The sequence below is a fragment of the Lonchura striata genome, chromosome 37 (genome assembly GCF_046129695.1).
Source record: "Lonchura striata isolate bLonStr1 chromosome 37, bLonStr1.mat, whole genome shotgun sequence".
In the NCBI taxonomy this organism is placed as follows: Eukaryota; Metazoa; Chordata; class Aves; order Passeriformes; family Estrildidae; genus Lonchura; species Lonchura striata.
This window is the reverse complement of record NC_134639.1, coordinates 1,263,295-1,291,147: the sequence shown is the minus strand read 5'-3', so window position 1 is coordinate 1,291,147 and position 27,853 is coordinate 1,263,295. Positions and strand designations below refer to the sequence as shown.

General features: G+C 54.7%; 1 pseudogene; it reads right to left on the bottom strand.

Annotated features, from left to right (window-relative positions):
- Positions 1-27,853, bottom strand: part of LOC144247988 (olfactory receptor 14A16-like) — a 160,385-nt pseudogene that overhangs the window by 109,841 nt on the left and 22,691 nt on the right.

Genomic DNA, 27,853 nt, shown 5'->3' with positions numbered 1-27,853 from the left:
TTTCCTGCATGACCTAACAACATCCTTAAACGCTTGCTAAGTTGCCTGACCTTCTGTCCAAAGTTAATGCACCCTCTTCTTTCCCCTGAGTTCCCACAAAAGCTCCATGGGCAGTCAGGGCAGTCATTTTCCTCACCAGCTCATCTTTTGCCACACTGGGACAGGCTGCTCCTTCCCCCTTAAGATTACTTTCTCAAAATGTGCCCTTTATTCCTGAACCCCTTTGTTTTTAAGGGCTTTTTCCCTTAAAAATATCGGTACCTGATTTGGTACTCCTCAAGTCAGCATCCTAAATAGGCCAAAAACTGCCCTTCCTAATTCCAGTGTGGAAGTTTTGTTGCTTTCCCTCCTTCTTTCACAGATCATTGAAAACTTGGTTATTTCATGGTCCCTGTGCCCCAGGCAGCCTCTGAGCCCCACATCTGCCACCAGCCCTTCTCTGTTTGTGAGCAGCAGGAGACAGAGCTTTCCTTGGGAGTGGAGTGTTACAAAAATTTGGTAAAACAGAAAACTCCTTAACACCAGTGCAGCATTAAGAAGCAGCATTCTTTATTCAGCTGGGTGCACGGGGTATAGCTCCTCCCAAAGCCGAGCTTGCTGAGTACAGGAAAGTTTCTGTTCATGTTCTCTATTTTGCACAAATATTCATTGATTGTCCTGGACTAAACACACATCTGATAATCATTTTTCCAGAATGATTAACATATTTCCTCTCCCTATTACCCATGCTGTCTTCTGTCCTGGGGATCTTCCCTGGTGGTCCCTGGTGGTCGTGGACCCCAATGTTCCCGTGGGCCTGGCTGAGCTGGCAGGACACTGAGGCTGGTGAACTTCCAGTTCCCCTTCTCCCACAGTTGGCATTGTGTGGTTTCCATAGGCCTGGGGTGTTGGAGAACAAGCACCAGTTGTCAGCTCACCTGGTGGAGACAATTCATCATCTGGTGACATGAGGTCACAGAGTGGACTGTGACATCACAGAGTGGACATCAAGCAACTACAGCATCATTGACTGTCTCTGTGACATCAGATAACAGGCTGTGACATAACAGCAGACTATGATATCACAGAGTGACATCAGAGACCAGCTGTGTGACATTAGAGATCTGGCTGTGACAACTCAGAGCAGGCTGAGACATCCCAGAGGGGCTGTGTGACATCCCAGGAGGGCTCTGTGAGGTCACTGGGTTGGTCACTCCGCCCCAGCCCCCCCTCACAGTTTCTCCCAACAAGTCCAATGCTGTTCATGCCCAGCAGGGTCCCTGTTCCCCAGTATCCCCCCAGTCCCCCTGGAGCGACAGCCTCCACCCAAGGATGTTCCATAGGATCCACCCCAGAGCCTGACATGGGACAAGGGGCCAGGGCTGTTTGACCAGGACATCAAGGATGTGGATTATCCAAGTCCCTGTGGCCTGAGTTGAGTTCCCCAGGGCAGGAAAGATGTCTGGCAGCTGGAGCAGGGCTAGGGAAGGGCCTCCAAGGTGGGGCTGGAGCCCTTGGGCTGTGAGCAGAGGCTGAGGGAGCTGGGCTTGTCCAGCCCGGAGCAGGGAAGGCTGAGGGGCTCCTCATCCCAGCCTGGCAGTGCCAGCAAGGAGGAGATGGAGAACACAGAGCCAGGCTCTTCACCGGGGGCCTGGTGGGAGACAAAAGCCAATGGGTGGAAGGGGAAACAGGGAAGATCAGCCAGGACAGGAGAAGATTAAATGAGTCAGTTGGTTTCAGCATTTCCTCAACACCAAAAGCAGCCTGACCTCCCTTCTCCATCCACCACTGACAGCTTTGCAAATCAGGAATTGTTTGAGCTCTTTTGCCCCCACTCCAGGATGAGCATCCTGATGCAAGAACTTAACTGTGTTTATATCTATCAGAGAACCATGTAAGTCTAAAATCAGTTTTAGTATGGAAATCACTTGTGGATGGTGGACTCATCAGATGCTGCTGGGATGTTGCACATAGCTCAGGGAAGTGCGTGATTGTTATTAAATTGTGTCCTGTTCTACCATGGTCTGTTGGCCATGAAGAGAAACTTTCTGTGCCTCTGAGTCTCACCAGTTCCTGACTCCCAAAGGACACAAACCTGATGAGTTGTGGTTCCCACTCCAGTCGTGGTACTTGGAGCTCCCTCCATCCCCAGAGCAGAGCTCCCTTGTCCCAGAAAGTCCCTGGCAATGCAGGGATGAAGGAAACAGGACAGGCTGTGAGGATCAGAGGCAGGGCACAGACAGGGATTTGGGGTGGTTGTGAGCCCAGGGCAGGACCCGGCCCTTGGCCTTGGTGAACCTGAACCCATTGTCCTGGGCCCATGGCTCCAGCCTGTCCAGATCCCTCTGCAGAGCTTCCTGCCCTCCAGCACAGCCACACTCCACCCAGCCTGGGCTCACCTGGAACTGACTGAGGGTGCCCTCGATGGCCTCATCGAGATCAGCAATAAAGAGATTTCACTGACCTGGCCCCAGCCCTGATCCCTGGGGACACCCCTGGATGTGACTCCATTCCTCAGCTGCTCTGAGTGCCAGGGGGTGGATGAGGGAAATGGTGGGCAGGGGGTAGGGACAAAGTGTGATTGATTGTCAGCCATGAAGGATCTTTGTCGCTGTTGAGGCAGGACAGGAATTAAGAGGTTCTGACTCAGAAGGCTGTTGAGAGTAAACTCCGGTTAATTCAAAATGCACTGCTCTTTTATACAGAGCTCTGCAAGGACCAAATCCATTGGTTCTGAAGTGAAAACAACCCACCACCATTGGTGCAGTGTGGAGAGTTTTGTGGATGAATGGCTTCGTGAGAAAGGACATGACTACGTGCAGTTAGTGAAGCAGTAGCTGAAAATTGCACAGTGCAGCAATAGCAGATGTAGCAACAATATCTTATGTCCTTGGGTAAGCTGGTTCCCAACAGTACAATGGTCAGCAAAAAGATAAGTGTAAGGGAAAACAAAGCAAGCATAGAAAGCCCCAAAGGCAGGGTTGACCTGTTTTTGATACACCAATGATGAGCCTAAGTTTTGCAATATGCATGAGATTCATTATAATGGGTATAACTGTACATGCGTGCTTGGAATAAACTGAGACTTGTTGACATTATAGAATGGACTTGTCTCCTGTCATTTTTTCCACACCACAGCATCACCATGGTCTCCTTGGATACGCAGTATCTCTATGGACCACTGGTTCCATGCGGCCCTGCTGTGTCATAGTGGTTCCTTGGTTCCATGAAGCCCCACTGCATAGCAATTGAATCTTGGTTCTGTGAGGTTCTGTGCGGTCACAATGGTGTCCCTGATTCTGGAGACCCTTGGTTCCACAAGGTTCCATGATGTCACAATGGTCTCCCTGGTTCCAGACTGTAACAATGGACCCTTGGTTCCACAAGGTTCCACATTGTCACAATGGTCTCCTTGGTTACAGACTGTAACGATGGACCCTTGGTTCCATGAGTTTCCATGATGTCACAATGATCTACTTGGGTCCACTAGGTTCTATGGTGTCACAATGGTCTCCGTGGCACTGGATTCTAACAATGGATCCTTGGTTCCATGAGATTCCATGATGTCACAATGATCTCCTTGGTTCCATGAGGCCTTGCTTTGTCACAATGGACCCATGGTTCCATGAGCTTCCGTAGTGTCACCATGGTCTCCTCGGATCTGCATTGTCACAATGGACAACTGGTTCCATGGGACCCTGCTGTGTCACAATAAACCCTTAGTGCCATCAGGTTTTCTAGGGTCACAATGGTCTCCCCGGTTCAACGACACCTTGCAGTGTCACAATGGCTGCTTGGTTCCCTGAGCTTCCATAGTGTCAGCCATGGTCTCCTTGTTTCTGCAGTGTCAAAATGGACCCTTGGTTCCATGAGCTTCCTAAATGTCACTGGTCTCCTTGGTTCCATGTGGCCCTGCTGTGTCACAATGGTCCCATGAGTCCATGTCCCTTGGTTCCATGAGTTTCTCTACTGTCAGCAATGGTTCCTCTCCTCCAATGCGGGCCCACTGTGTCATAATGGACCCTGGGTTCCGTGAAGTTCTTCAGCATCACAATGGCCCTTTGGATCCATGAGGTTCCTTCGTGTCACCACAGTCTCCATGGATCCATATTGTCATAATGGACAATTCCTACCATGCAGTCCCACAGTGTCACGGTGACCCCTTGTTTCCATGAGGCCCCACTTTGTCACCATGGACCCTTGGTTCCATAGGTTTTATCCTCTAACAATGGACTCCTTGGTTCTGTGAGTTACCCTGCATTTTACAGAGGTTTCTTTGCTTGCAACAAGGCCCGGCTGTGACTCAATGCACCCTTGGTTCCATGAGGATCTGGAGGATCACAAAGGATCCTTGGATCCACAGCGTGTTGAGGAATTTCTCGTGGAACAAGGACATGCTATCCTTGATGCTGTTCCTTTGCAGGAGCTGGACAACCCTGGCCTGCAGATTACAGAGTTACTTTAGTTACTTTAAAGTACTTAGGACATCCTTGGAAAGACAATAGGCCTTGCACAAACACAATAGCCAATGCTGGTCGCTGAGTAGTACATGAAAACTGTCACGTACTATAACCTGATCAGATGCTTGTAGAATAACAGCCAATCAATAAGTGACAATAGCAAATAAATATTCATTGGTTAACATAATATGATTACATTTATTACGTTAACCAATGAATGTTAATTGGCTATTGTATTATGTAAGGCGATAAAGGCATAAAACATGAAAAAATTAGACAATAAAGGAGGATGACATCAAGCCATATTGGTTTGGGTGTCATTACTCCAGCTGGCTCTCTGTGGGACCCTCTTCAGATTGTCAGCAACAAGGGATCTTGATTTTCATACCTACTAAAAATGGATTAGGAGATGCTGGGGATCCATATCAACTGAGGATTGATGATATCAATCTATAAATAGGAAAAGTAAACAGGACAAAACAATTCCCTCTGCACTGTTTTCAATATAGTTGGTTGACTTTGAATACACTTCTGCAATCTGTCTAATTAACCACTGAAGAATTGAAGACTTGAATTATTTCCATGGGCTTGTTTTGTTTGGGTGTTTTGAAGAAATATGAATGAGCCTTTGTCACTGAATTTCTACACTGAAGAGCTCAAGAAAGAAGAGGTCTCTGGAGTAGTAAAGTTCATCACCAACCTCCAAGGTGCTCAGGATCCATCCCCATCAGAGCAGCAATGAGCAGAAATGGGCTCAGCTTTGGGGCTGCCCCAGCTCTGGGATGGGCCCTGGGCCTGGATCAGGAGCAGCTCTGGAGGGCCCCAGGGCCGGGGCTCTTGTGCTGGCCTGGGCAGATGGGATGACAGAAGGGGCTGCAGAGCTCTCAGCACCTCAGGCAGAGGGGAGCAGGACACCCAGGGAGCTCCTTTGGCCTTGGCCAAGCCCCTTCCCCCATGGTGGGGCTGAGTCCTGGCTGAGCTGCAGCTGCTGCTGTGCCCTTGGCAGGGGCTGAGGCCGTGGGGCAGTGCCCAGAGCAGCCTGGGCTGAGCAGTGCTGTGGGGCCAGAGCCGGCTGGGCTGTGCTGGGGAGAGGCCCTTGGTGCTGCCCAGAGCTCAGGGCAGCTGGCAGAGCTGGCAGGGAGCTGGGCTGGGCTGGGAGAGCCTGGCACAGAAACCATCAGTGTCCATCTCAGCCTGGCTGAGCGGGCAGGGGCCAAGGCCAGCAGAACATGGTCGGCAAGTTCTCTGTGTGGGAGCTGAGCTGGTGAGCCCTTGAGCCCTCCCAAGGTCTGGGGCTGCACCTCCAGCTCCAGAGAGGTGACAGATGGGAGCAGAGACAAATCATTCCTGCTGCATTCTTCATTGTGTTTGCTTATACAGGTGACCTGGATCCATATGTAGATGACCTGTTTCGTGTCTTAAAACACTGGTAAAATAAGAAGAATACTATTTTTTAGCTGAAAATAATATTTCATGCATAACACACAATGATAAAGAAAAGACACATATGATCAGAAGAGCATCTGAGTTTTTCAGAGGACAAGAGGCTCATTGATGTTGCAGCAGTCAAACCTGTTCAAATACTTTCCTCAAGGCTTCCTTTAAATGGGAGGTGACCACCAGAGGCCAAGGCCAGCCAGGGCTGTCTGTCCTGGCAGATTTTGTCTGGGAGAACCCTTGCATATAGGGAATTTTGGAGGAAAAGTGTCAATTTTGGCCATGGTTGCCTGTGCAGAAGGGACGGTTCTTTTCCACAGGAAGAAAAGCACAGATCCCCAGTGTTTGAAGCAAGGTGAGAGCCAGCTCTCAGGAAGACAATGTCAAAAAGACTTGTTTGTAATGGCAGCTTTTGTTTGGGAGCAATCCCTGGATATTGGGAATTTTGAGGGGAGAATCCCATTTTGGCCATGGGTGCTTGAATGTGAAGGGCAGTTCTTTTCCATTGGAAAGAAAGCCCAGAGCCCTTGGCTCCATGAGGCTCTGACGTGCCACAGAGGCCCTTTGGTTTCACAAGGCCTAAAAATGTAGAAATGGTCTCCATGGTTCCATGAGGCCCTGCTGGGTCACAAGGGACCTTTGGTTCCATGATGCCCCAGAGTGTCACAATGGCATCCTTTGTCCCGTGGAGTCAGAATGGACCCTTCATCCCATGGACCCCGACAGTGTTCACTGTAGTCCCCTTGATTCCATGAGGGCCTGCCATGCTCTAATGGTCCCTTGGTTCCAGTGTGTCCCAAAGTGTCAGAATAGTCTCCATTGTTCCATGAGGCCACGCAATGTCACTGTGCTCCCCTTGGTTCCACAGAGCCCCACAGTGGAACAATGGACTCTTGGTTCCATGAGGTTCCTCAGTCACAATGGTCTCCCTGGATCTGCAGTGTCACAGTGGCCCCTTGGCTCCATGTGGCCACGCTGTGTCACAATGGCTCATGGTTCCATGAGGCCACACTGTTTAACAAGGGACCCTTGGTTCCACGAGGCCTTGCTGTGTCAGAGTGTCCCCTTGGTTCCCAGAGGTTTCTCAGTGTCACAATGATCTCCTTGGATCTGCACTATCACAATGGACCACTGGTTCAATGTGGCCCCAATGTGCCAAAATGGATTTTGGTTCCATGGGGTTCTGCTGTGTCACCATGGACCCTTTGTTCCATGAGTTTGGGCAGTGTCACAGCTGAGTCCTGGGTTCTGTGAGGCCCCGCTGTCACCAAATCTTGGAAATATCACAATGAGGCTCCTTAACACTAATTTGCTATTTCAGAGGATATCATTTATTCAGGCCTTAGGTCTAGTGAGGGATAACTCCTGATCTGATGCAGACATGTAATTTTACCAGTGTATTGCTCATATACATTTCCTAAATGCTAATTATGATTTACCCATTTCCATTAAACCCACCCCAAGTTCCCAGATTCAGTCCTTGTTTTCTCTGTCACTGCACCCTTGAGCCAGATGTCTTCTCTTCCAACTGTCCCTGCTGGGAAAGCAGTCCCTGCATGCCTTGTTCCTGTGCTGGAAGTTCACAGGCAGGGTAAAAATGGAATGAACCCTTTGGGTATCAGCCCAAGGCTTTGTGTGGCCAGGCAGGGGCAGCAGGAGGCAGAGCTGCCAGCAAAGGAAGGGGCCAGCGAGGTGGGGCAGCCGGGGGTGACAACAGCCTGCAGGGACAGAGGCGCAGGGCAGGGACACCGTGGGACAGCCTGGGCTGCAGAGGGCTCAGGGATGTGCAGCAGCTGCAAGGCCCTGACAGAGCCAACCTGTGCAGCCCTTTGGCCGTGGCTGCTGGCCCTGGGCCTGAGGCCACGAGGGGACAAGTGACCCTTGCAGCCCTGGGGCCTCAGTGCCTCCTTGTCCCTGCTCAGCAGCCTGGCAGGGGCCGCCCCATGGTCCTGCCCTTGGCATTGCACATCCCCACATGCCAGTGCCCATCCCGGGAAGAGCCCTGAGCAATGAGGGAGGGACAGGATCTGCCTTGCCAGGGGCTGGGGCTCAGGCCTGGGCCCTTTGCATTCCTGAAACACATCCAGGTTTGCTCAGCATCAGAGACACCTTTGCCTTGCCTGTCCCCAGCTGTCATCTCTGCCTCCAGGGTTCTGCTCTGTCTGGAATCTGGGGACACTTTCTCAGTCCTGTCCCTCAGTGGGACCCATTAAAACTTCAGGAAACTTTGGAGTTTGATTGTAACTTTGAATTCTTGAGAGATTTCTGCCACGCCCTTTCAGGGACTGATGGCCAGGGACTCAGCAGCCAACCCACAGGAGAAGTCCTGATGCTGTGTCTGTGCTGCTGAGCTGGGCCGGGCTCCTGGCACAGAGGCAGCTCCTGGCCAGGGCAGCGCTGCAGAGAGACAGCTCTGGCCAGGAGCAGCTCCTGGGCACAGCCCAGCAGGGCTGGGGCACTGCCTGCAGCCAGCCCGGGCACAGCACAGAGGCACAGAGAGAGGAGAGGCAGTCTGGGCTGGGAGGGTGACTGAGCTCTCACTAGGGGAGAAATTTTCACAGGGTTTGAATGAATCATTCTCTGCCTCTAGGAAAATTCCACTTTCATTCCTGGAGGCTTCTCCTAAGGCTGGCCTGTGCCCCACTTTCCATGATCTTTTGCAAGGGCTCTCCCAGTTCCTCTGGGGCAGAGGACGTGGCCATCAGGCAGACAGGGCAGTGCCTGCAGGCAGCGAGGGCAGGCAGCAGCAGTGCCAAAGAGGTCAAAGGCAGCCTGGGGTGGCAGGACAGGAGAGACCCCATCAGGGGAGAAATCTGCACAGCCCCTGGACACGCTGAGTCTCTGGCTGCAGAGCAATGCAGGTGAGTTCCTGGAAGTGTCTCTGACAATGCCAGCACTGACAGGACCTGTCAGGGTGGCTCTCCTGGATGTCCTGGCGTGGAGCAGAACAAGCTCCAGAGCGGGGCTTCCCTGCTGCTCCCTCAGAGGCACAGGACAGGTCCCTGCACAGGCAGAGCTGCCCCGGGGCCGTGGGGTGGGGATGGGCTCAGTGAGCGCTGGCAGGGAGTGGAGCTGGGCACAGGGAGACGCTGCTGGCAGGAACAGCCCCCTCAGCAGAGACACGGGCAGGGAGGGACAGGGAGCTGCTGCCACAAATGCCGGGCAGGGGGATGTGCCACCTCCCTGCTGTCCCTGTGGCTCAGACACCTTCCCCCAGCAGCTCCTGCCCAGGCTCCTTTCCCATCCCAAGCAGAGCCCCTGCCCTCATCCCACACGGGCTCGGCTGTGCAGGGCCCCTGCAGCAGCCAGAGCCCAGGCAGGGAAGGACAAGGCCCCGGTTTCCATCAGTCTCTCTGTCCCTCCTCCCCTGGCAGGAGCATTGTGACATTTCACTGCCATGCCCAGATGCCTGTGTTGTCCCCATTGCCACCATTGGGTTTTCTGAGGCAGTGCCAGGGTTTGGGGGTGGCAGGTGCCCGTCCAGGCAGGGAGCCTTGGGACCCTGCTGTGGACATGTGTCTGTGGGAGCAGAGTGCCCAGGTGTCCTCAGGGGCCCTTCAGCTGATTCCCTGGGTGTCCTGCAGGGCTGCAGGTGCCCTCCAGAAGGGCACAGCTCTCCCGTGGTGTCTCTGGGCTGCGTGGGATCCTCATGGAGGAGACAGCTCAGTGTTAGGGCCAGGGAAATGCTGCTGGGCACCTGCACCTGGGCAGCTGCAGTGATCCCTCTGTCCAGCAGCCTGGCAGGAGACAGCTGAGATCCCAGTGAGGCACCCTGAGGGAAGGCGAGGGCTCTGTCCATGTGCTGTCTGACCCCAGAGCCTCTGCTCTCAGCACTGCCCTGGTTCTCTCTAGGGGAACTCCTCTGCATGCCTCTCCTGTAGCTCGAAGCTGCCAGCAAGGGACAGCTGAGAACAGCCCTGATGGCCAGAGCTGCTCCATTGTCCCTGCACTGAGAGACCATCCCTGTGCCTCTCAGACCCACACGATTTCACCTGCAGTTAATTAGAAATGTCAGGGATTTCAAACAGCCACAACCACTCCTGACTGTGGCAGCTGCACCTGGGTGGACAAATACCAGGAATTCCCTCAGCTCAGTTCTTCAGATGGGCAAAATGCAAACAGCAGAGCTGAAAAGATTTTTGGTGTTTCCAAGTTCATTTAGTTGGAGATCACCCAGCATTCTCAGTTACCTCTCACTGCTCAAGAAGAAGGAATCCTCCTGAGCCCTGCTCTGAATTCCTGCAAAACCAAGAGCCCAGGTGAGGGGAATGTAGAGAAATGTTCTTAAAAGGAAAGACCCTAAATGTTCCATTGCTATGAGATATGCAATAGATTTTCCTCACGGAAGTGTGGCCTGACTCAGTGCTGTATTTTTCTCCTCAGGAGACAATAATTTCCTGAGGCAGAAATGTCCAACAGCAGCTCCATCAGCCCCTTCCTCCTGCTGGCACTGGCAGACACGCGGCAGCTGCAGCTCCTGCACTTCTGCCTCTTCCTGGGCATCTCCCTGGCTGCCCTCCTGGGCAACGGCCTCACCATCAGCGCCGGAGCCTGCGGCCACCACCTGCACACACCCATGTTCTTCTTCCTGCTCAACCTGGCCCTCAGCGACCTGGGCTACATCTGCACCATTGTCTCCAAAGCCATGCACAATTCCCTCTGGGACACCAGGGACATCTCCTACTCAGGGTATGCTGCACAGCTGCTTCTGTTTGTCTTTTTCATTTCAGCAGAGGTTTCCCTTCTCACTTTCATGTGATACAAGAGCTACATGTCCATCTGCAAACCCCTGCACTACGGGACCCTCCTGGGCAGCAGAGCTTGTGCCCACATGGCAGCAGCTGCCTGGGCCAGTGCCATTCTCAATGCTCTGCTGCTCACGGCCAATACATTTTCCATGCCCCTGTGCCAGGGCAATGCCCTGGGCCAGTTCTTCTGTGAAACCCACAGGTCCTCAAACTCTCCTGCTCACACTCTAAACTCAGGGAACTTGAGCTCCTTGCTGTTAGTGCCTTTTTGTCATTTGCCTGTTTTGTGTCCATGGTTTTCTCCTATGTGCAGATCTTCAGGGCTGCGCTGAAGATCCCCTCTGAGCAGGGACGGCACAAAGCCTTTCTCACCTGCCTCCCTCACCTGGCCGTGGTCTCCCTGTTTCTCTGCACTGCAGCCTTTGCCTACCTGAAGCCCCACTCCCTCTCCTTCCCATCCCTGGATCTGGCAGTGTCAGTTCTGTACTCGGTGGTGCCCCCAGCCCTGAACCCTCTCATCTACAGCCTGAGGAACCAGGAGCTCAAGGATGCCCTGAGGAAAATGATGACTGTCTGCTTCTCTGAAGCTACCTATTGCCTGTTTTCTTCTGCCAAACTTTTGGAATGCAACTCATGACATGCCCAACAGGCCTGCCCAGATCCTTGGGTAATGTTCAGTGGGTTTTTAGCTCATAAAAGTATCCTCAATTGAAGAGAGCCCGACAGAGGAATGGTTGGACGACAAGGGACATGACACTGTAAAATTAATCCAAATAGGGAGGGCTACTAACTGCTGCAAAGTTTGCATGGCCCTGAAGAGTAGATGGTGTGCAGAAAGCAGGATATTGAAACTGCTTGGTATGTAGAAGTAGATAGAGAAGAACAAAGGGGTACTAAGCTGTTCTAACTGCAAGGCCAGCTGGACAGGCATGTATCGATCATAAAGATACTTTTAAGATAATAGTACAAGTCACATAGCAACCAATCATGAGCTTGGCTTTTGCAATATGTATGAGCTAATTAACGAACATATATAAACTGTGTAATCTGTCACAATAAACTGAGACTTGATGATCATGATATCATGAGTCTTGTCTCCCGCGGCATTCCCTCTAACACTCAATAACATTTTTTTAACCCCCACAATCTAATTCACTGTCTGCCTCTTGAATGTGACCCATAAGCTCTGTTAACCAGGTTTGTGCTATTGCTACATTTGAACAAAATAAAGTACCCTGCAGTGCCTGTTTTATCTGGGATCCCAGCTCTGAGGCCTGCATGAAGTTAGAGGGGAGAAGGGAAAGAGAGCTCCAGCAGAGCAGCACTGCCAGGGAGCAGCAGGGATTGTTCCTTTTGGAGCTGCCCTTCCCACTCCACCCTCTCCTTGCCAGCCCTGCTGTGGCTGTGAGGCCGCAGTGCTCTGGCAGCTTGGTCACTGTCCTGCTGCGTGTCCGTGCTGTGACCACAGGCAGGGACAGGCCGTGGGCACTGCTGGGACACAGATGGGCTCCAGCACAGCAGCTCCATCAGCCAAGGGCATCTCCTGAGGGCAGGGCAGGAAGGCTTTGCTCTCCTCCAGAGCTGCTGTCAGCAATGTGCTCCAGGAATGCCCTGGCACAGCAAAGCCCAGTGCCTGGGCAGAGGGGGAGTGTGCAGGGAGGGCACACAGCAGTGTCCTGGCACAGCCAGAGCTCCTGGCATGGCCCTGATGGAGGAGCAGAGCAGGGCCTGGGCTGTGTCTTTGTTCTGGGGACAGCCTGGGAAGGTGCCCCACGACAATTGTCCCACACCAGCCCCTGCAACCACCACTGCCAGCACTGGCCTCTCCCCCACCTGCAGGAGATTGTTTGTCCCTGCATGGAGGGACACCAAGTGACCAGGCCAGCAGGCCATGTTTGCTCTGTACTGGGGAGATTTCAGCAGTGCATCCTGTGTGTGTGGGGAGATGAACCTGAGTGAGCACAAACACCATCAGCAGCACTTGGGGGTGGCACAATTCCCGTGGCACAAACAGTGCCTTGAGGCCATTTTACTCTGAGAGTAATGTCCTCGGGGAAACCACCTGAATTCTTTGCTGGGCTGTGGTTAGGACAGCATAGAGACAAACATCCTGGGCAGGGAGGCTCCAGGACAAAATGCTCAGGGCAGCCAAGTGAGGGTCTGTGGGGAGAAAACCCTGCTGCCTCCCTTCTGAACCACCCTGAGGACCTGGATAGGCTGTGCTGTGTTCTGGGCACTGATCTGGGACTGAGGGATGTGGAAAAGGCCTTTGGTGTCAGGCCTGTTGAGAAGGCTGGGCAGTGTCACTGTGGGACCTCTCTCAAACCCCCTGGAAAGGCCAGAGCCATCCCAGAGGGTCCTGGGCCCTTGGGAAGGGCAGCCATGGAACCAGTCTGGGCAGGGAGGGGCACTGGGAGAGTCACGGACTGGTCAGGCTCAGCAGGGAAGGGGATGTGGCAAATCCTCCTGCAGCCATTCCAGGCACTGGCAGGACAAGGCAGGGACTGCAGAACCCATGTGGGAGGGAAGAGAAGGGGATGTTGTGTGCCCAGGCTTCAGCAGGCCTGTGACAGGGTCTGCTGTGGTCTCCTCAGAGCCAGACTGGAGAGAGCTGGGCTGAAGGAGTGGAACATGGGGTGGGTGGGAATGTGGCTGAACAATGAGGGTCAAATGTCATCCATGGTACAGAGTCCTCTTGGCAGCCACGCCCTGGTGACATCCCTCAGTGACCAGCCCTTGACCACCACTGTGGATTATTTCTATTATCTCTACAAGGACATGAAATGCACTTTCAATACTTTGTGGATGCTGCCAAATGGCAGGGAGTCTGTGACTGAACTCATCTAGTTAATGGTGACTGCTAAACATAACTGGTCAAGATGACTGAGTTGGGTAAATTTGTCTTGCCATCAGGTGCCAAGCAAGCCACAAGGAAAGGGAGAAAAAATGTATACATGGGAAGAAAGGCAGTTCAACAGGGAAAAAAACAAAGCCGACCAAAAAAACCCTCCAAACCCAAGTAAAAAAAAAGCACAGCAAGACACACTAACAGAAGAAAAACAAATCCACAGGAAATTGCCGATCAGCAGAAAATGTTTGACAACTCTGTGGCAGGATAAAATTCTGTATGTGTAGGTGCTGCTTTGAAAGAAAAATATCTTCAAACAGAAATTAATCCCCCACTCCCCTTGTCACCCAGTTCTCTCAGTTGATTGCTGATCATGGTGTCACATGGAATGGAACATCCTTTGGGTCAGTCCAGCCCAGCTGGCCCATCCCTGTTCCCCCAGGAACATTTGCCCTCCCCAATCCCAGAGGTTGGAGGGCTTGCAGACACATCTCATGCAGGGTGAGCACTGTGACAAGGACAGGAGAACAGAACAACATTTACTCTTATGAAGGACAGCAGAACAATCCTTTTGTTCCATGTGGTGTCAGTGGCATGGTGGCAGAGGAAACTTTTCCTTTAAACATCCACCCCAGCACCAGCAGTCGGGGTGCCAGGAGGAGCTGTGTTTCCATGACAATCACCTCCAAGGTGGCTTGAACTCTTTAATGGGCAGCCAAGATTTCCTTCTCTGTAGGAGTGTAGTTGGCTTCAGACCCTCTGTAACTTCGGCTGCAGAATCCCAGTGGTCAGCCTCGAGTCTCCCCAGGCACCTTCTGCCAAAGGCTCCAGGACAAACCATTGCTCCTGGCTGCAGAGTAGAGCACATTCTTCACCTCTGGTCCTGTCCTGACTGGGCCAAGGGCTACAGCATGAGCGATCTCCTGCTTGATCTGGGCAAAGGCTTGCAGCTGCACAGGGCCCCCGTGAAAATCGTTCTTCTTGTGGGTGACCAGGTAAAGAAGGCTCACAATCTGGTTGTACTCGGGAATGTGCATTCTCCAAAAGCCAATGGTGCATAGGAAAGCTTGTGTTTCCCTCTTGCTGCTTGGTGATGACATTGCAGTGATCTTATTGGTGACCTCAGTGGGAATGTGACTCTGTCTGTCTTGCAACTTTTCTCCCAGGAACTGGATCTCTTGGGCAGGTCCCTTAACTTTGCTCTTCTTGATGGCGAAGCTGACTTCCAGCAGAATCTGGATGATGCGCTGTTCTTTCTCAAATACTTCCATTGCTGTGTTCCCCCACACAATGATGCCATCGATGTACTGCAGGTGTTCTGGAGCTCCACCATTTTCCAGTGCAGCCTGGATCAGTCCATGGCAGATGGTGGGGCTGCACTTCCACCCCTGGGGCAGTCGGTTCCAGGTGCACTGCCCGCCCCTCCAGGTGAAAGCAAACTGAGGGCTGCATTCTGCTGCCAGAGGAATGGAGAAAAACGCCTTAGCAATGCCAATAGTGGTGTACCACCTTGCTGCCAGCTCGTGCTGGAGTTCCAGCATGTCCGGCACAGCAGCGCTCAGTGGTGGAGTCCCTTCATTCAAGGCACAATAATGCAATCAATCTCCAATCTTCCTCATCTCCTCTTTAAACTCCTCTTTGAGTTCATTGATCACAGCAGAGCCATGAGCCTGCATTGGGCCATTGACCATACTCTCACAATTTCTAAACTTGTTGGCAGCAGAACCCACTGTCTCTCGGTTGGTATCAGCAGTAATCGTTGCAATGAAGGTGGTGCATTGACATGGCCCTAGATTTGCCAGACTCCACAGCATTTGCCCTGTGCACCTGACCTTGCCAGTGTCATTATCATGCTGTCCATCCCTCCCAAAGAGTTCCTCCAATGCTGCCACTTTTCTCAGCTGTTGGATCCCTTCCTCAAGGGTCTTCCAGCACATTCTATGGTGGTGCTCCTGCATTCTCTCCTTGTGGACAAACCTCTCTCTGACACTCATTAAAAGCCACTCCCAGAGGAAAAGGGAGCCTGGCTCTCTTACAAAAATCTGATTCATACCTGGCTCCTGGGTCAAGGGTCCCAAATTCCTTGCCTCACCACCATCCAGGTGCATGCCTGTTCTCCTAAGGTCCCAGACACGCAGTTACCAGGTTGTATAAGCCTCATGTCCCTGTCGTACAATGTCTTTGTGCAGATTACAGAGACTTTTGTACGTCAGGGACTTGGTGATGATCTCAACTATTGGCTCCCCCGTGGGTGGCGAGGGCCTTCCTTTCTTATCCTTGTCTGGGTGCTCTGATTTCATCTCAGACCTCCTTGAGTGTGAATGAGGGCAGTGGGCAGTCAGCAGGGGCTGGCCGGGTGAGCTGCAATGCCTGGGCAGGGAGCTGCAATCCCTGGAGAGGGCAGAACCAGAGACCATCTGGGCTTAACCGAGAGCTTTGGGTGTGCCTAAGAGCAAATGAAGCAACAGCACGGTGCCCGAAACTCAGACTGTGCCAGAGCCTGGAGCGCTGTCAGGCAGTGCCGGGATCCCAGATGTGGTTCTGGTCCCCAGAACCAAGGAATGGAAGCCCCAGCCTCAGAGCCAGTCAGAAAGCCAACCAAGTGAGACCAGAGGGAGGGCACCTTCCAGTTTCTCCTGGGTATGGCTGCAAAACAACACCTGCTGCTTCTTCCTCTGCCTGTCTTTGGGGTGTGCTGGTGGCAGAGCCAGCCAGGTTGTGCTCTGCCTTCCAAGGCCTGTTGAGAGGGGGCATGAAAAGCACTGCGTGCACAGCGGAGAGTCCTGGAAGGTGCTGACAAGAGCATCCTGCAGGAACAGGGCTCTGGGCTCTGGCTGGGAACAGCCTGGTTTTGCTGTCGTGACCACAGGCTGGAGTTGAGGCAGGTGAAGAGGCAGTGGACAGCTTGTGCTTGTAGAGGGCCTGGAGCTGCACCTCTGAGCCTCCACCTGGAAACACACTTGGGGGAATACGGGCTACAGCTGGAGCGCCTGTCCTGAGAGGACTGGAGATCGTTCAGCCTCGCCAGCTTTTCTTAAGAGTGTGTTGGTGTTCCCCAGGAAAGATACACATTTGGGGAAATGCCTTTGGAGGAAAGGGGCTTGCTTCTCAAGGACAGTGCTTCCCAGGGAGCTCCCAGTGAGGCAGGTGCAAGGGTCCCCCTTTGGCTCTCTGGGGTCCTTTCAGTCCTTGAGGCATGTTGTGCTTGGCAGAGGGGCAGGGCAAGGGAGAAGGCTGTGAAGAGCAGGTTTGGCATCTGCCTCGACCTGCAGAGACCGACCCAAGCACCTGCAGCAAGGTGTGATCTCCTGTTTTGGACAGAGGTGTGAGCAGCAGCATCTCTGTCCAGCTGTGAGCCCCAAAGCTCTCTCTGAGAGCTGTGAATTAACAGGCCTTTACGCACACACTTTTCACATCTTCCCTGTCTGCTATGTTTCAACTCTTGGCTACATGCATTTGCCCTTGCTTGGTGGAAGCTGCTGTGGCCCAGGGCCAGCACAGAGCTGGGCTGGGTGGGCCAGGCAGCGTGGAGAGTCTTGGCTGATCTTGGGGTGTCCCTGGCCTCAGAAAAGGCTTGGAAGGATTTCTTCCCAAATGTCCTGCTCTGCTTCTTTGGCTCTCCCTGTGCATCTTGGAGAGAACAAGGTAGGCCTTTCTGGAAGCTGGGCATCAGCAGGCCAGCAGGCCTTCCAATGGGGGCGTGTTGTGGAGCGAGCCCAGCTGAGATACCCTGAGAGGAGCCCAGTGCTCCTTGCTCCCCTCTGCTGACAGCTGAGCATTTGTTTGTTTTCGGGATGACCCTGGCTGTGTGAGGGGTGCTATGTGGACACGACACAGGCAGTCCTGTCCTGCTGGGTCCCAGCAGTGCCTCACAGCAGTTCTGCATCCACGTCAGGATGCTGGCCAAGAGAAGTCCTTTAAGCTGAGGCAGCAGATTTTAAGCTTGTGCAGCTGCCTACAGGTCAAGGCCAATGGTGTTCCCTCAGGATATAGCAGTCCTGAGGGGTCTCCCTCATTCAAAGAAATTGGCAGGCAAATGCACTGTCTGCCAAAAGCTCTTTTATTGACCTGGCGGGAGGGGGGGATCTGCACCCCACTCAAATATTCCTCCGCCACGTATAAATTTCAGTGGGTTGATGCAGGAACTGTACCAAACATACCATCCATCTTTACAGTGCTGAGGCGATTCGATAGGCAGGGGGTTGGAAATATATTGGGTCAGATTCCTATCCTTGAAGCTGATGTCCAGGCACTGGCCAGGAGCGGTCTTGATGCCCTAAAGCAGCACAAAGTCTTCCTCATGGCTTCCCTGCACAGGGCTGACTCCACACTTGCCCTTAGTTCTTCTGGTACACTGTCTAAAACTTTTTGTCAAGTCACTCTCAGGTCAAGTTAGGCCTGCCAGGTTTTTCTTATGCTAACTGGTGCTGAGTACTTATGTATGGCTGTGCTAATTACCTGTTTACTTTTGGGAATTGCTTGGGCTCACTTATGTCAAACAAAGGCTTTGTTTCATTGCCAAAGGTGCTTGAGGCCACCCCTCTCCTTGTGGCATCAGTTGCTTTCCTGTGGAATGTTCTACCTCCCCAAGAGTAAAGAGGGAGCTGGAGAAAGAGCTTGTCAGGCTGCTCTCCATCCTTTACCAGCACTCCTGGTTTAGTGGAGAAGTCTGAGCTGAGCCCTGAGGTGCAGATGGAACAGCCATGACAGGAAGGCTCGGTGGGAAGGATGATCCAGGATCCATAGGCCTGGCAGCCTGAGCTTGCTTCAGGGGAAGGCCTTGTGCAGATCCTCCCGAGTGCCATCCCACGGCATGTGCAGGGAACCAGGGCGTCTGCTGGAGGGTGGGAAAGCTCTGCAGAGGGATGGGGACAACTGGGGCCCCTGACGGGGTGTTGAGGGCTTCTGTGCAGGAGTTGGGGGGGGTTGGTGTTAGTGGTGTGTTGAGGAAGGAGTTTTCTGGGAGGTGAGAGCTCTAGGCTGGAATTAGAGTCACTTTGAAGGCAGCATCTGTGCTTTGGCACAGCTTTGGTTACGGAGGGCAGAAAGAATATTTGTGACTTTTCCTTTTCATGGTCCTGATTCTGCTGAAGGGAACAAGAGGGGAGAGCTGTACTTTACTGGGCATTTAGATATCTCCAGCAGGGGGAAATTAGCCCTTTTGCCATCTACTCATTTGTTTGAGCTACTTTTGTACCACTGAGGAGACTTTCATTTCTTGAGAGCTTTTAATCCTTAAGAGACCTAGGATATTATCATCCCTTCATAGAAAACCATTTGCAAACCAAAGAATGGTCCTTGGTTTTGCCCTTTTTTTGTGTAGTGTTATGTTTTGTAAAGTGACCCTCAATGGATGAGGTTAAGGCAAATGAGTTGCTACTTTGAGATGGGAAGCAAAATTCCAAATCTTCACCTCCTCAGGCCATCCAAAATAATTTGGGAAGTTTGCAGTGTTTTGGAACTACTTGAGTTGAACAATGGGATGTAAAGCTTTCCTGAATTGAGGATTCTTCCTTGCCAGATTTTTCTGTGCCTTTGCCGCTAAGGTGTTTTTGTGCTGAAGGCAGTAACTTCAATGAGAAAATAATTTCAGCATGGAGTAAGAGCTTCTGACAGAGAGCAAGCGCTGCCAGCAGTTGCTCCAGGTGTTCCTGCTAACAGCCCCTGCAGGCAGGAGCACAGCCCCCAGTGCACCTGGGCTTTGGCTCCCTCTGGCACAGAAGCCCCCAGGGGCACAGGTCTCTGGGGCAGGACACGGCACCAACCCTGCCAGGGCTCAGGGGTGGCAGGTCTGCTTGGGCAGGGACTCTGCCTCACCTGCTGGTGTCAGCGCTCCCCGGGCCCCAGGGCTCAGAGCAGCATTCCTGCCCTGGCCCACAGTTCCTTGTGTGTGCCACACCCGCGGGTTTGGGATGGCCACAGGCTGGGATGAGTCCCAAGGAGGCCGTGCCAGCTTCTGTGGAAGGCCTCGTGCCCTTCCCAGCACGGCTGCGTCGGCAGCCCTGGGAGCTCCTTCTGCTGCCCTGAGCCCGCAGAGCAGGGCAGCATTTGCTGATGGTTTGAGCCGTTCCTAAAGACCCTGTTGGGCTGTCTTAGACACTTGGGGCCAGGGATTCCTTCCAACCTGAGCCACTTTGGGTGGGCCAGGGGCGGCCGTAGCGCAGGGGGCAGTGTGTGCAGGGGCCCTTTGTGACATGCTGCAGCATGGTCACTATGGCATGGAACAGTGTGTCAAAGGGACCTTTGTGACACGTGGTGACATAGGAGCTGACAGTGACAGGACCATGCCAGAGTGCTCCGAGCACGCGACGGGACAGGACAGGACAGAGCAGTGCTGTGAGGAGCCCCCGCACAGCACACTCGTTCGTGTCTGACCCAGAGATTTCTGAGGCGTTATTCCTGCAGCTGACGTCGAGGCCAGACCACAGGACTTGCTGATCCGTGGCCTTCCTAGGCTTCAATTCTGCAGGTGCCCTCAAGGGCAGAGCGTGGGACTTGGTGCCCTGGAGGCATCTCCCATCCCTGCCACCAGCGCCCTCGAGGCGAGAGCACAATCCTTGACAGGAGTCTCCTGTCCTTGTGGCAGGAGCCCTCGAGACCAGAGTGCAGGACTTGCTGTCCTGAGCCTTCCTGAGGCTTCTGTCTTGAAGGTGCCGTGCAGGCACAAAAGCAGGACTTGCTAACTTGGAGTTTTCCGAGGCATCTCTCCTGCAAGTAGCCACAGATCCAATCAGTGACATGGAGCAGAGACCCCCAAGAGTGCCCAAGCTGGCCTGGGTGGAGGAAGAGGAAGAAGGCCCTGGAGCTGCCCCAGTGCACAAGACTGAAGAGATGGTGCCATTCAAGCATCTGCAGGACGGTGAGTGGCAGAGCTGGGTTGCTGGGCTGCATGGCTGGTGGCTGCAGCCAGCTTGGCAGCATCCCATCCCATCCCATCCCATCCCATCCCATCCCATCCCATCCCATCCCATCCCATCCCATCCCTTTGGACATGCCCATAGATAGGACAGAAGCTGGGCTGGGGCTGGACCACATGGCAGCTCCATCCCTGGGGCATCACGAGGCTCTCCCTGCCAGGAGAGAACAGGGCTGGGCTGTGTTCTCTGGCCTCTCCTGCAGCCCCTCAGCAGCTCTGGCTGCGCTCGCTCTTTACCAGATGCAGCCCTGGACCGGACAGTAGAACAGGAACCCGCCCATGGCCGCTTCCGCAGAACAGCGCAGGTACCTACGGCCATCCCCACCTGGGCTGGGCCTGCTGGCACTGCTCAGCCCAGCACCGAGTGCTTGCAGCACACCATGCATTCTCCCTCTCTTCCTGCTCTTCTCCTGCAGACCATCTGTCAATTCATCACGTGCATTAGGCAGGAAGAGACCACAGGTGTGGGCACTGGGATCTTGGCAAGCTTTCACCTCTTCAGTGCCGAGACCAGTGCTGCCATGCTGGATTTGCTGGTGGAGAAGGGTGTCTCCAATGCAAAGCAAGTAAGCAGTCAGGGGCAAGGGCTTGATTGCCCCAGGAATGGTGTGGCACATCTTGCTGGGTCTGCTGGGCTCCCTCAGCCTGTGAGGTCCAGACCAATGTGGTGGAAAGGGAAGCACTCCTCAGGGGAAGCTGGGCAAGTTGCTGCCCTGGCAGCTCTCCAAGTCTCCCTGTGCCTTCTGTAGGTGCCAGCCATGGTGAGGTACATCCACCGGTGGCTCACGGCCAACAAATCTGCTGAGCACAGGCTGGACAAGGCCCTTCTGGAGCTGACCAAGGAATACCCCTGTGACGTGCTGATCACTCTCTTGCGCTGGGCCCCATCGTGTGACAGGCATGGCATCCCCACCTGCCTTGAGGCCTTAGGCTTCACCGGCCCCCCCACCCCGTAGAGCCTGTCCCTGACAGACAGGTGGAGAGTTCCAGGAGCCTCTGGCCCCTCTGTTTTCCAGTCCTGGCATGTCAACTCCGGAGCCTGCTGCCATGCTCCCTCCCTGCCCCTCAGGGCCTGGACCCACGTGGGCTGGCTGGCTGCTGCCAGCCAGGGCCAGGAGTCAGAGGCAGGGCTGAGGGCCAGTGCAGGCCCCTGCAGCTGCCCAGGCCACGCTGCTGTGGCTGAGACCCCCCTGACACAGAGCTCTGGCCCCACAGAGCTGCCGTGATCATGTGGGGGACCATCATGTCCTCGAGCAGGACCGCGGAGCCGGCACTACAGATCCTTCTCGATGTGCTGAGCGCCTGGCCAGAGGACAGCGTGTACACCTCCGATGGGGACAGCACAGGGGTCTTTGCCCTGGCTGTGAGTTTCTGGAAGCGGCCTTTGCCAGCCCCCAGGCCACCTCTCCAGCAGCTAGCTCTCTGCCCTGCCCCCAGCTGCATCTCCCTGCCTCAGGCGCTGGGCTAAAACCTGGCTTGGGGGCAAGGTTCTGGGGCACCAGGCCGGCTGCTCCCCATGTGTCTCCCTTGGCCTCTCCCTCGCAGGCTGGGGCCATGCCACATGCATGTCTTGGCACTGATTACTGTCTCTGGCTGTTTTATTTCTTGCAGGCAACCTTGACACTGTGGAGGCTCTTCAATCTGACCTGGTGCCCACCTGTAGTGCTGGAGTATTTCCCCAACCTCTTTCTGCATCTGCTCTTCCAAGCTTACATCAGCACTCTGAATATGCCAGAAGAGGTGGATACCTTCTGGAAGAGATGCCAGGAGCAACACAGCCTTGCCGCCCACCCCAACAGGTGCTCCATGCCAGTCTTCCCAGTCTCCCCATCCCTGCCATGCTCCCAGGGCAGGAGCCAGGCCTCCCAGCGTGACCTGGGCTTTGCTCTGCACACAGCTTTGCACTGCAGACCCTGAAGGCCCTGCTCTGCCAAATGCAGTACGAGGACGTGGTGGTAGCAATGGAACGCAGGTGTGCCTGGGACACACTGCTCTGTGCCAACACCCACCACTATGCAGTGGGTCTGCTGGCCAGGTGAGACCTCATTCTCCCCACCGCCCCTCTCCTTTGTGCCCAGATCACCCCACGCAGTCCCTGTGCTCATGGGCGGCAGGGCCTTGTCCCCAAGGAAGGGATGAGCAGACTGGAATGGGCTGGGAGAGGAGGGTGCCCTGGAGCAGCTGCCTCCCAAAGCACCCGTGCTCGGGAGTGCTCGGGAGAAGACCAGACTTCTGTGAGTCAGCCCTGGGAGAGGTTTGGCCACTCAGCTCAGGAGCAATGGTGCCTTTTTCTCCCCACCAGGGAGATGCGCCGTGTCTCCATCATCTGGTGTTGCAGCATGGCATCCTGCCTCTTTGACTTACTCAGCCAAGACAGTTCAGACTGGGAACTGCCCGCCCTGGCCTTCCTGGTGGAGGTGAGCCCAATGGCCAGCGCTGCCTCGCTCAGCTGCCTCCCACGCCTCTGCCCTCTGGTAGCCGCAGCTGCCTGGGATGGTGCCCTGTGCTGCTGCCTTGGCTCAGCCCTGTGCAGTTCTGAGCTCCTGCCAGCTGGGCACTCCTGTCACTGCTCTGTGCCTTTCAGGTCCTGGACTGCCTGGACTTGAGTGAATACGGTGAAAACGTCCTGCAGATCATGACAAGGCACCTGCAGAGCAAGTCCAGAGAGATGCATCGCGTGGCGCTCAGAGGCCTCGTGGTGCTCAGCCAGGACCCCTCGATGGTGAGAAGGAGGCAGCAGCTGAAGCTGTGCTGGCAGCGTGGGGCTGGGGAAAGCAGCCCCTTGGGCTTGGCTGGGCTTTGGGAGCTGTGGCAGCTGCTCTCAGCTCTCCAGGGTGGCTGTTCAGCTGCCTGAGTGCTCTGGGACAGGCCTTCGGCCTCTGAGCCCTGCAGCAGCAGCAGCGTGGGGTTGCCCAGCCTTGTTTTCCACACAGAACGAAAGAATGTACAGCCTGACTGAAAGCCTTGGCAAACTCCTGCGGGCTGTGGATGAAGACATTGTTGAGATGTCCATCGTTGTTCTCAGCTCTGTGCTTTGCAACAAAGACCTTGCATTAGCCAGCCCCATTGCCCTGCAGCTGGCTGAGGCGCTCTGGCAACTCTTTGACAATGTAAGGCTCTGTGCCCCCAGCCACGGGCACCGGGCGCCGCCTGGAAGCCCGGTGCCTTGTGCCTGTGCACAGGGGGGCCTGAAGCAGCTGGTGTGGAGGGGTTTTGCTTCCATTCCAACAGGACAACAGCCTTGTGAAGCTGCTCTCCGTTTGCCTCTTCCAAGAGGTGATGAATTTGGTGGTGGCCAAGGGAAAAAAGCCCCTGAAGAAGCCTGTGAGCCAGAGCCTGCTCCCACTCTTCTTCAACTGCCACGATGAGAACTGGCGTGTGGCACAGGTGAGGGCTCCTGGGCGCCGGGGTCCCCATGGCAGGGGGCTCAGCTGTCTCCCCACAGCCTGGCTCCTCCTCATGGGCTCCAGCTCCCTCCTGGCCTTGGCACGGGGATGTGGCTCCTGTGCCCTGGGCTGCGGTGCCATCTCCGGCTCTCTGCCGCTCTGCAGGCCTCTCGGGAAACGCTGCTTTCTGCAGTAAGGTTCCTGAAGAGAAGGGATCTTCAGCAGCTGCTGAAAACGGATCAGATGTGGAGCTTTGCCGAGCGCTTGGTAAGCACAGCCCGGAAGCCCCAGCCCCGGCCTGGAGAAGCCGCCTGCCCACGGTGCCCAGTCTGTACCCTGGCAGCTGCGGCCCCTGCCCAGTGCTGCCCGCAGGGGCACCGGCCGGCGCCCCACACGCCGCTGCCTTCCCTGGGCCGCGCGGGCTCTGCTCCAGGCTCCTCTGGCCCCAAGGCCGGTGCTGAGGGAGCCCCGAGGCAGCCGGGCTCTGCCGCGGGGCGGCACCGCGGCTCGCCGGGCCCTCTGCTCCCTGCAGAGCCCGGCGCCGGCGGCTGCTGGCCGGGCCTCGGCGCTGTGCGGGCAGGGGGAGCGGCGCCGGGCGGAGGGAGCACCCGGCCGAGGGGCAGGGCCCGCACCAACCCTTCCCTTCGTGCCCCGCCGCTCTCTGCAGCTGGCAGAGGACAGGAGCCGAGCGGCCGAGCACCTGCGCCGGGCCCTGCCCTACGTGCAGAGCCCACAGGAGCCCCTGCGAGAGGCGGCCGTCAGGTTCATGGGTGAGCCACGAGCCCGGCTCCTTCCCCGCCCCGCCGCAGCTCGGCCCCAGCCCCGCCTGCTGCCCCGGCAGCAGCATCCGCGCGCGGCCATCTGGAGCCCCGCCTGGCCTCGGCGCTGCCGCCGCCCTCTGGCAGCCGTGCCCTGGGGCGGCAGGATGCGCCAGGGGCCCGGGCTGAGCCCTGCCGGGCCAGGAGCCCGTGTGGCCTCGGGCCGGGCAGCGCCCGCGGGCGGCAGCTGTGGCTCTGAAGCCAGCTCACGCTCTCTGTTCCCAAGGGATGGCCGGGCGCTGCCTCAGAGGACAGCAGCAAGAGTTCCGCATCCTCTGCAGGGGTGAGTGAGGCCAGCGGGCTCTCAGCGGGGGCTGCCGCTGGCAGCTGCCTTCCCTGGCCCGGCACGCACCAAGGGCAGCGTGGGCACAGCACACAGACCTTTCGGGGGCCTGTGGCACATTCGTGGCCAGCACCTTCCAGCTCGCCATTCTTGTCTCCTGCTTCCTCCAGGCCATGGCAAGAGCTGCCTGGCATGGACGTGGCAGGAGGGTCTCCCCATGTTTCTGCAGACGCAGGCTCTGATGGTGGCTCTGTTCCTCTCTCTCGCAGCCCTTCAGGACCTGGCGGATGACGCCAGCCCTGCCATCTCATGCCTGGCCCTTCAAACCCTGTACATCAATTTAGCTGTACAGGCCATTCCCTCCTCCCGACTCCAGAATGTGCAGGATCAACTCCTCCGGCTCTGGAAGTCACGGCCTTTCCCGTGCCGCCGTGGCTGGCTGTCCTGCTGCAGCGCTGTGGAGAACTGATCCACCAGGCTGTGTCTGCTGGGGCCACCTGAGCCTGCGAGGAACAACTGCCCTCTGCAAGCACTTCCTTTCACCCCAGAGTAGCATTAATAAATTGTTGTTGTCATACCCGGAGGTCCAGGAGCTTTCTCTTGGTGCCCAGATTCTTCAGGCCAATGGGGAGGAAGGGAAAAAGGGCGCTTGCACTCGGCTAGTTGCCCAAGCGTGTGGTGGGCAAGGGAAAGTGGCCAATAACCCCCTGGCCTTTGGTGCTCCTGTTGAATGTTTTTCTTCCTGCATCAAGCCTTCGGGAACTCTGGGAACAAGTGTGTTCCGTGTCCAGGGAACAGCAGAAAGCAGCAGGATGTGTCTGCTTCCAGCGCTTGGCTCTTCCCTCACACTGCTGGCACCATCATCAGAGACACGGAATGGCTTCTCTCATGCCAGCGTTATCCCAATCTTCTGCACTTCCCCAGGTTCCTCCCAGCTTCAGCAGGGAAATTCTCTGCTCATGCCTGTCCATTCCCTTGCTCAGAAGGCAGCACCCGCTTGTCTTTGGACATGAGCTGCTGGCCACAGCCAGACAGGCAGCAACCAGAGCATTGGGCATCAGATGCTGGGCTGATGTTCTTTCCCAGAAAGCAAGAAAAAACAGAAGGACACAAGGAAACTTGACAGTATCTCTGTAAGAATGTCATTGTCCTCTGGAAGTCAACAGTGGATGGTGTTTTTGTGTTGCAGATTATCACTTCCAAGCAAAAATCATTCTAGGAAGGAGCAACAGCTTTTGACAGATACCAAGTGCGGCTACCAAGTGCTGCTCCAGGTGCTCCTGCCTGCAGCCACCTGCAGAAAGGATCACATAGACACCAAGGCACGTTGGCTTTGGCTGTCCTCTGGCACACAAGTCCCCCGGGGCCACAGGTCTCTGTGGCAGGTGACAGGCACCAGCATTGGCAGAGCTTGGGGCTTTTTCCAGGAACTCAGGGGAAAAATTAGGATGCATCACTTTGGGAGGGAGGACCAGGAAACTCAGGACGTGTTTAAGGATGTTATTAGGTCATGCAGAAAGCAAATTAGAGCGGTGAAAGGTCAATTAGGACTTAACCAGGCCACTTCTGTGAAGGAGAATAAAAATGTTTTTATAACTACATTATGGCAAAAGGAATGGTAAGGACAACCTCCATTTCTTATTGTGGGGGATATGGTTACCTAGGATGAGGAAAAGGCTGAGGTACTTAACCCCTTTGCCTCAGTTTTCAAGAGTAAGTCAAGTTGTGCTCAGGACAAGTGATCTCCTGAGCTGGTGGATGGGGACAGGGAGCAGAACAACCCCCCTGTAATCCAGGAGGAAGCAGCTGGTGACCTGCTGAGCCACTCAAATGCTCACAGGTGTATGGGATCAGATGGGATCCATCCTAGGGGGATGAGGGAGCTGGTGGATGAGCTCCCCAAGCTGCTCTCCATCATTTACCATCAGTGCTGGCTCAGCAGGGAGGTCCCAGAGCACTGGAGGTACGAGTGTGAGCCCATCCCCAAGAAGGGCTGGAAGGAGGAACTCCAGGCCTGTCAGCCTGACCTCGGTGCCTGGCAAGGTTATGGAACAGATCACCCTGAGTGCCATCACAGGGCACCCACAGGATGGCCGAGGGATCAGAGCCAGCCACGTGGATTTCAATGTTGGCATTAAATGATGCCACGGGCAGAGGGAAGCACAATCAGTATGATTGATAAGCGAGCTTCATTTATTCAAAATCCTGTCATTTTATATAGGGTTTGCTACAAGCAAAGTCAGCAACAGCTCTCATTGGTCAAGTTTACAAAGGTCTTTGTTTTACTTCTCCTACATGTGTTTACAGCTGTAGCTAAGTTCTCCAAGCCAAGTTCTCATTGCTCAGTCATGCCTTCCAAGGACAGAGCATATCTTCAAGGCTATGCCTGTCCTTATTATCTCATTGCGACCTTGTTCTATTTCCCAGGCCTAGACAGACCTTGTACAGTTTCCCAGGCCTAGACACAGAGCTGGTTTCCCAAGCTCTGTTCCCAGGCCAGACACAGGCTGATTCTGATTCTGGGGTCTTAGAGAGAGGTATCAATGAATAACTGTTCCATTGATCCATGACCCCTCTCCTGCAACCATTCTCCAACAATTCCCCTCTTTTTCTCTTGCACCAACATTGCCTGATCAGTGACTGATGAGGCAATTTGGTGCATAGCTCTCTGAAGGCAAGCACAAATATAGCAAGCATATAATCAGCAAAATCACTAAACCAAGCATAATCAGATATTGAATGATAGAGCGAAACCATGGTCCTAGACCTAATGATTTTATCCAGTCATCTAACCCAAAGCCATGTTGTTGTTGTAACTGAGCAGTAAGCCTGTGCAATTCACTAATCTGCTTATGTATCGACTTAGAATGATCAGACAGATTCATGCAGCACATTCCCTCAGTATCTTCACAGCCATGTCCCTGAGCCAATAGTAAAAAGTCAATAGCAGCATGATTCTGTAAAGTAGCATGCCAAAT